General features: G+C 57.2%; 10 non-coding genes across 10 annotated transcripts; all 10 read right to left on the reverse strand.

Moving 5' to 3' along the window:
* Positions 1–55: 55 nt before the first annotated feature.
* LOC140405802 (5S ribosomal RNA) lies at positions 56–174 on the reverse strand. The gene has a single exon (XR_011938765.1). It is a non-coding gene; the product is annotated as a 5S ribosomal RNA (ribosomal RNA).
* Positions 175–613: 439 nt separating this feature from the next.
* On the reverse strand, positions 614–732 carry LOC140405917 (5S ribosomal RNA). The gene has a single exon (XR_011938876.1). It is a non-coding gene; the product is annotated as a 5S ribosomal RNA (ribosomal RNA).
* Positions 733–1,426: 694 nt separating this feature from the next.
* On the reverse strand, positions 1,427–1,545 carry LOC140405965 (5S ribosomal RNA). The gene has a single exon (XR_011938922.1). It is a non-coding gene; the product is annotated as a 5S ribosomal RNA (ribosomal RNA).
* Positions 1,546–2,235: 690 nt separating this feature from the next.
* LOC140406033 (5S ribosomal RNA) lies at positions 2,236–2,354 on the reverse strand. The gene has a single exon (XR_011938987.1). It is a non-coding gene; the product is annotated as a 5S ribosomal RNA (ribosomal RNA).
* A 686-nt stretch (positions 2,355–3,040) lies between these two features.
* On the reverse strand, positions 3,041–3,159 carry LOC140405926 (5S ribosomal RNA). Its single transcript, XR_011938885.1, has one exon. It is a non-coding gene; the product is annotated as a 5S ribosomal RNA (ribosomal RNA).
* A 694-nt stretch (positions 3,160–3,853) lies between these two features.
* Positions 3,854–3,972, reverse strand: LOC140406088 (5S ribosomal RNA). Its single transcript, XR_011939022.1, has one exon. It is a non-coding gene; the product is annotated as a 5S ribosomal RNA (ribosomal RNA).
* Positions 3,973–4,666: 694 nt separating this feature from the next.
* LOC140406046 (5S ribosomal RNA) lies at positions 4,667–4,785 on the reverse strand. The gene has a single exon (XR_011938999.1). It is a non-coding gene; the product is annotated as a 5S ribosomal RNA (ribosomal RNA).
* A 690-nt stretch (positions 4,786–5,475) lies between these two features.
* On the reverse strand, positions 5,476–5,594 carry LOC140406099 (5S ribosomal RNA). The gene has a single exon (XR_011939033.1). It is a non-coding gene; the product is annotated as a 5S ribosomal RNA (ribosomal RNA).
* A 694-nt stretch (positions 5,595–6,288) lies between these two features.
* Positions 6,289–6,407, reverse strand: LOC140405910 (5S ribosomal RNA). The gene has a single exon (XR_011938869.1). It is a non-coding gene; the product is annotated as a 5S ribosomal RNA (ribosomal RNA).
* A 694-nt stretch (positions 6,408–7,101) lies between these two features.
* Positions 7,102–7,220, reverse strand: LOC140405966 (5S ribosomal RNA). Its single transcript, XR_011938923.1, has one exon. It is a non-coding gene; the product is annotated as a 5S ribosomal RNA (ribosomal RNA).
* Positions 7,221–7,500: the final 280 nt, after the last annotated feature.

Genomic DNA, 7,500 nt, shown 5'->3' on the forward strand with positions numbered 1-7,500 from the left:
GGCCTGCCTCTGGTGTGGAGAGTGCTTGGCGTGAGCAGTCACTGCTGGCCGCAAAAGCCTACTGCACCTGGTATTCCCAGGCGGTCTCCCATCCAAGTACTAACCAGGCCTGAGTCTGCTTAGCTTCCGAGATCAGACGAGATCGGGCGTTTTCAGACTAGTATGGCCGTAGGCATCCTGCCGCCTGCACGCTGCTGCCTTTCCACATTGCAACGCTGCGCACTTCTCTCAGCACAGCCAGCACAAGGGTCAGGCAGGCAATGCAAGCCAGCTCTCTCTTCCTTCGCTTTCCACACCAGCCCCAATGCCACAACTTGCATTCATGCGGCGCCTTCAGGCTAGGAGAGAGAACGTCCTGCCGACACACTGGCTTGCGGCCACACGGGCCAGCTGGCGTGCCCATCAAAGTGCAGCACGCCAAGGCACACAACCGTGCTGCGTTGCAAAGGCCCGGCAAAGCTGCAGCAGCTGAATGGCCCGACCAAGCCGCCTGCCTGAGTTGAGCCCGCAGGCAAGTGTTGGGAGGAATGGCGAGGACGCAGAGAGCAGCAAAAGGTTGGCCTGCCTCTGGTGTGGAGAGTGCTTGGCGTGAGCAGTCACTGCTGGCCGCAAAAGCCTACTGCACCTGGTATTCCCAGGCGGTCTCCCATCCAAGTACTAACCAGGCCTGAGTCTGCTTAGCTTCCGAGATCAGACGAGATCGGGCGTTTTCAGACTAGTATGGCCGTAGGCATCTGCAGCACCGTCTTCTCGCCTATTCAAGCTGGCCACCCTAGCACCCTCGCCACTTCTTCTTTCCGGTTGTTTTCAATTTTTTCTCTCTCTTTTTCTACTTCTACTTCTACTTCTCCTCCTCTTTCTCTCCTTCTCCTGCTAATTCTAGCCTATATGCCTGATACTCGCTCCCCTTCATGCCATCCCCACCGAGCTCTCTTTTTTCTTCTCCACCTCCTCAAGGAAAACTGCAAGCCCCGCCTACCTCACACCAGCCTGCCGCCTGCACGCTGCTGCCTTTCCACATTGCAACGCTGCGCACTTCTCTCAGCACAGCCAGCACAAGGGTCAGGCAGGCAATGCAAGCCAGCTCTCTCTTCCTTCGCTTTCCACACCAGCCCCAATGCCACAACTTGCATTCATGCGGCGCCTTCAGGCTAGGAGAGAGAACGTCCTGCCGACACACTGGCTTGCGGCCACACGGGCCAGCTGGCGTGCCCATCAAAGTGCAGCACGCCAAGGCACACAACCGTGCTGCGTTGCAAAGGCCCGGCAAAGCTGCAGCAGCTGAATGGCCCGACCAAGCCGCCTGCCTGAGTTGAGCCCGCAGGCAAGTGTTGGGAGGAATGGCGAGGACGCAGAGAGCAGCAAAAGGTTGGCCTGCCTCTGGTGTGGAGAGTGCTTGGCGTGAGCAGTCACTGCTGGCCGCAAAAGCCTACTGCACCTGGTATTCCCAGGCGGTCTCCCATCCAAGTACTAACCAGGCCTGAGTCTGCTTAGTTTCCGAGATCAGACGAGATCGGGCGTTTTCAGACTAGTATGGCCGTAGGCATCTGCAGCACCGTCTTCTCGCCTATTCAAGCTGGCCACCCTAGCACCCTCGCCACTTCTTCTTTCCGGTTGTTTTCAATTTTTTCTCTCTCTTTTTCTACTTCTACTTCTACTTCTCCTCCTCTTTCTCTCCTTCTCCTGCTAATTCTAGCCTATATGCCTGATACTCGCTCCCCTTCATGCCGTCCCCACCTAGCTCTCTTTTTTCTTCTCCACCTCCCCAAGGAAAACTGCAAGCCCCGCCCACCTCACACCAGCCTGCCGCCTGCACGCTGCTGCCTTTCCACATTGCAACGCTGCGCACTTCTCTCAGCACAGCCAGCACAAGGGTCAGGCAGGCAATGCAAGCCAGCTCTCTCTTCCTTCGCTTTCCACACCAGCCCCAATGCCACAACTTGCATTCATGCGGCGCCTTCAGGCTAGGAGAACGTCCTGCCGACACACTGGCTTGCGGCCACACGGGCCAGCTGGCGGGCCCATCAAAGTGCAGCACGCCAAGGCACCCAACCGTGCTGCGTTGCAAAGGCCCGGCAAAGCTGCAGCAGCTGAATGGCCCGACCAAGCCGCCTGCCTGAGTTGAGCCCGCAGGCAAGTGTTGGGAGGAATGGCGAGGACGCAGAGAGCAGCAAAAGGTTGGCCTGCCTCTGGTGTGGAGAGTGCTTGGCGTGAGCAGTCACTGCTGGCCGCAAAAGCCTACTGCACCTGGTATTCCCAGGCGGTCTCCCATCCAAGTACTAACCAGGCCTGAGTCTGCTTAGCTTCCGAGATCAGACGAGATCGGGCGTTTTCAGACTAGTATGGCCGTAGGCATCTGCAGCACCGTCTTTCGCCTATTCAAGCTGGCCACCCTAGCACCCTCGCCACTTCTTCTTTACGGTTGTTTTCAATTTTTTCTCTCTCTTTTTCTACTTCTACTTCTACTTCTCCTCTTTCTCTCCTTCTCCTGCTAATTCTAGCCTATATGCCTGATACTCGCTCCCCTTCATGCCGTCCCCACCTAGCTCTCTTTTTTCTTCTCCACCTCCCCAAGGAAAACTGCAAGCCCCGCCCACCTCACACCAGCCTGCCGCCTGCACGCTGCTGCCTTTCCACATTGCAACGCTGCGCACTTCTCTCAGCACAGCCAGCACAAGGGTCAGGCAGGCAATGCAAGCCAGCTCTCTCTTCCTTCGCTTTCCACACCAGCCCCAATGCCACAACTTGCATTCATGCGGCGCCTTCAGGCTAGGAGAACGTCCTGCCGACACACTGGCTTGCGGCCACACGGGCCAGCTGGCGGGCCCATCAAAGTGCAGCACGCCAAGGCACCCAACCGTGCTGCGTTGCAAAGGCCCGGCAAAGCTGCAGCAGCTGAATGGCCCGACCAAGCCGCCTGCCTGAGTTGAGCCCGCAGGCAAGTGTTGGGAGGAATGGCGAGGACGCAGAGAGCAGCAAAAGGTTGGCCTGCCTCTGGTGTGGAGGGTGCTTGGCGTGAGCAGTCTCTGCTGGCCGCAAAAGCCTACTGCACCTGGTATTCCCAGGCGGTCTCCCATCCAAGTACTAACCAGGCCTGAGTCTGCTTAGCTTCCGAGATCAGACGAGATCGGGCATTTTCAGACTAGTATGGCCGTAGGCATCTGCAGCACCGTCTTCTCGCCTATTCAAGTTGGCCACCCTAGCACCCTCGCCACTTCTTCTTTCCGGTTGTTTTCAATTTTTTATCTCTCTTTTTCTACTTCTACTTCTACTTCTCCTCCTCTTTCTCTCCTTCTCCTGCTAATTCTAGCCTATATGCCTGATACTCGCTCCCCTTCATGCCGTCCCCACCTAGCTCTCTTTTTTCTTCTCCACCTCCCCAAGGAAAACTGCAAGCCCCGCCCACCTCACACCAGCCTGCCGCCTGCACGCTGCTGCCTTTCCACATTGCAACGCTGCGCACTTCTCTCAGCACAGCCAGCACAAGGGTCAGGCAGGCAATGCAAGCCAGCTCTCTCTTCCTTCGCTTTCCACACCAGCCCCAATGCCACAACTTGCATTCATGCGGCGCCTTCAGGCTAGGAGAGAGAAAGTCCTGCCGACACACTGGCTTGCGGCCACACGGGCCAGCTGGCGTGCCCATCAAAGTGCAGCACGCCAAGGCACACAACCGTGCTGCGTTGCAAAGGCCCGGCAAAGCTGCAGCAGCTGAATGGCCCGACCAAGCCGCCTGCCTGAGTTGAGCCCGCAGGCAAGTGTTGGGAGGAATGGCGAGGACGCAGAGAGCAGCAAAAGGTTGGCCTGCCTCTGGTGTGGAGAGTGCTTGGCGTGAGCAGTCACTGCTGGCCGCAAAAGCCTACTGCACCTGGTATTCCCAGGCGGTCTCCCATCCAAGTACTAACCAGGCCTGAGTCTGCTTAGCTTCCGAGATCAGACGAGATCGGGCGTTTTCAGACTAGTATGGCCGTAGGCATCTGCAGCACCGTCTTCTCGCCTATTCAAGCTGGCCACCCTAGCACCCTCGCCACTTCTTCTTTCCGGTTGTTTTCAATTTTTTCTCTCTCTTTTTCTACTTCTACTTCTACTTCTCCTCCTCTTTCTCTCCTTCTCCTGCTAATTCTAGCCTATATGCCTGATACTCGCTCCCCTTCATGCCATCCCCACCGAGCTCTCTTTTTTCTTCTCCACCTCCTCAAGGAAAACTGCAAGCCCCGCCTACCTCACACCAGCCTGCCGCCTGCACGCTGCTGCCTTTCCACATTGCAACGCTGCGCACTTCTCTCAGCACAGCCAGCACAAGGGTCAGGCAGGCAATGCAAGCCAGCTCTCTCTTCCTTCGCTTTCCACACCAGCCCCAATGCCACAACTTGCATTCATGCGGCGCCTTCAGGCTAGGAGAGAGAACGTCCTGCCGACACACTGGCTTGCGGCCACACGGGCCAGCTGGCGTGCCCATCAAAGTGCAGCACGCCAAGGCACACAACCGTGCTGCGTTGCAAAGGCCCGGCAAAGCTGCAGCAGCTGAATGGCCCGACCAAGCCGCCTGCCTGAGTTGAGCCCGCAGGCAAGTGTTGGGAGGAATGGCGAGGACGCAGAGAGCAGCAAAAGGTTGGCCTGCCTCTGGTGTGGAGAGTGCTTGGCGTGAGCAGTCACTGCTGGCCGCAAAAGCCTACTGCACCTGGTATTCCCAGGCGGTCTCCCATCCAAGTACTGACCAGGCCTGAGGCTGCTTAGCTTACGAGATCAGACGAGATCGGGCGTTTTCAGACTAGTATGGCCGTAGGCATCTGCAGCACCGTCTTCTCGCCTATTCAAGCTGGCCACCCTAGCACCCTCGCCACTTCTTCTTTCCGGTTGTTTTCAATTTTTTCTCTCTCTTTTTCTACTTCTACTTCTACTTCTCCTCCTCTTTCTCTCCTTCTCCTGGTAATTCTAGCCTATATGCCTGATACTCGCTCCCCTTCATGCCGTCCCCACCTAGCTCCCTTTTTTCTTCTCCACCTCCCCAAGGAAAACTGCAAGCCCCGCCCACCTCACACCAGCCTGCCGCCTGCACGCTGCTGCCTTTCCACATTGCAACGCTGCGCACTTCTCTCAGCACAGCCAGCACAAGGGTCAGGCAGGCAATGCAAGCCAGCTCTCTCTTCCTTCGCTTTCCACACCAGCCCCAATGCCACAACTTGCATTCATGCGGCGCCTTCAGGCTAGGAGAACGTCCTGCCGACACACTGGCTTGCGGCCACACGGGCCAGCTGGCGGGCCCATCAAAGTGCAGCACGCCAAGGCACCCAACCGTGCTGCGTTGCAAAGGCCCGGCAAAGCTGCAGCAGCTGAATGGCCCGACCAAGCCGCCTGCCTGAGTTGAGCCCGCAGGCAAGTGTTGGGAGGAATGGCGAGGACGCAGAGAGCAGCAAAAGGTTGGCCTGCCTCTGGTGTGGAGAGTGCTTGGCGTGAGCAGTCACTGCTGGCCGCAAAAGCCTACTGCACCTGGTATTCCCAGGCGGTCTCCCATCCAAGTACTAACCAGGCCTGAGTCTGCTTAGCTTCCGAGATCAGACGAGATCGGGCGTTTTCAGACTAGTATGGCCGTAGGCATCTGCAGCACCGTCTTCTCGCCTATTCAAGCTGGCCACCCTAGCACCCTCGCCACTTCTTCTTTCCGGTTGTTTTCAATTTTTTCTCTCTCTTTTTCTACTTCTACTTCTACTTCTCCTCCTCTTTCTCTCCTTCTCCTGCTAATTCTAGCCTATATGCCTGATACTCGCTCCCCTTCATGCCATCCCCACCGAGCTCTCTTTTTTCTTCTCCACCTCCTCAAGGAAAACTGCAAGCCCCGCCTACCTCACACCAGCCTGCCGCCTGCACGCTGCTGCCTTTCCACATTGCAACGCTGCGCACTTCTCTCAGCACAGCCAGCACAAGGGTCAGGCAGGCAATGCAAGCCAGCTCTCTCTTCCTTCGCTTTCCACACCAGCCCCAATGCCACAACTTGCATTCATGCGGCGCCTTCAGGCTAGGAGAGAGAACGTCCTGCCGACACACTGGCTTGCGGCCACACGGGCCAGCTGGCGTGCCCATCAAAGTGCAGCACGCCAAGGCACACAACCGTGCTGCGTTGCAAAGGCCCGGCAAAGCTGCAGCAGCTGAATGGCCCGACCAAGCCGCCTGCCTGAGTTGAGCCCGCAGGCAAGTGTTGGGAGGAATGGCGAGGACGCAGAGAGCAGCAAAAGGTTGGCCTGCCTCTGGTGTGGAGAGTGCTTGGCGTGAGCAGTCACTGCTGGCCGCAAAAGCCTACTGCACCTGGTATTCCCAGGCGGTCTCCCATCCAAGTACTAACCAGGCCTGAGTCTGCTTAGCTTCCGAGATCAAACGAGATCGGGCGTTTTCAGACTAGTATGGCCGTAGGCATCTGCAGCACCGTCTTCTCGCCTATTCAAGCTGGCCACCCTAGCACCCTCGCCACTTCTTCTTTCCGGTTGTTTTCAATTTTTTCTCTCTCTTTTTCTACTTCTACTTCTACTTCTCCTCCTCTTTCTCTCCTTCTCCTGCTAATTCTAGCCTATATGCCTGATACTCGCTCCCCTTCATGCCGTCCCCACCTAGCTCTCTTTTTTCTTCTCCACCTCCCCAAGGAAAACTGCAAGCCCCGCCCACCTCACACCAGCCTGCCGCCTGCACGCTGCTGCCTTTCCACATTGCAACGCTGCGCACTTCTCTCAGCACAGCCAGCACAAGGGTCAGGCAGGCAATGCAAGCCAGCTCTCTCTTCCTTCGCTTTCCACACCAGCCCCAATGCCACAACTTGCATTCATGCGGCGCCTTCAGGCTAGGAGAGAGAACGTCCTGCCGACACACTGGCTTGCGGCCACACGGGCCAGCTGGCGTGCCCATCAAAGTGCAGCACGCCAAGGCACACAACCGTGCTGCGTTGCAAAGGCCCGGCAAAGCTGCAGCAGCTGAATGGCCCGACCAAGCCGCCTGCCTGAGTTGAGCCCGCAGGCAAGTGTTGGGAGGAATGGCGAGGACGCAGAGAGCAGCAAAAGGTTGGCCTGCCTCTGGTGTGGAGAGTGCTTGGCGTGAGCAGTCACTGCTGGCCGCAAAAGCCTACTGCACCTGGTATTCCCAGGCGGTCTCCCATCCAAGTACTAACCAGGCCTGAGTCTGCTTAGTTTCCGAGATCAGACGAGATCGGGCGTTTTCAGACTAGTATGGCCGTAGGCATCTGCAGCACCGTCTTCTCGCCTATTCAAGCTGGCCACCCTAGCACCCTCGCCACTTCTTCTTTCCGGTTGTTTTCAATTTTTTCTCTCTCTTTTTCTACTTCTACTTCTACTTCTCCTCCTCTTTCTCTCCTTCTCCTGCTAATTCTAGCCTATATGCCTGATACTCGCTCCCCTTCATGCCGTCCCCACCTAGCTCTCTTTTTTCTTCTCCACCTCCCCAAGGAAAACTGCAAGCCCCGCCCACCTCACACCAGCCTGCCGCCTGCACGCTGCTGCC

This window comes from Scyliorhinus torazame, unplaced genomic scaffold (assembly GCF_047496885.1).
Source record: "Scyliorhinus torazame isolate Kashiwa2021f unplaced genomic scaffold, sScyTor2.1 scaffold_246, whole genome shotgun sequence".
NCBI lineage: Eukaryota > Metazoa > Chordata > Chondrichthyes > Carcharhiniformes > Scyliorhinidae > Scyliorhinus > Scyliorhinus torazame.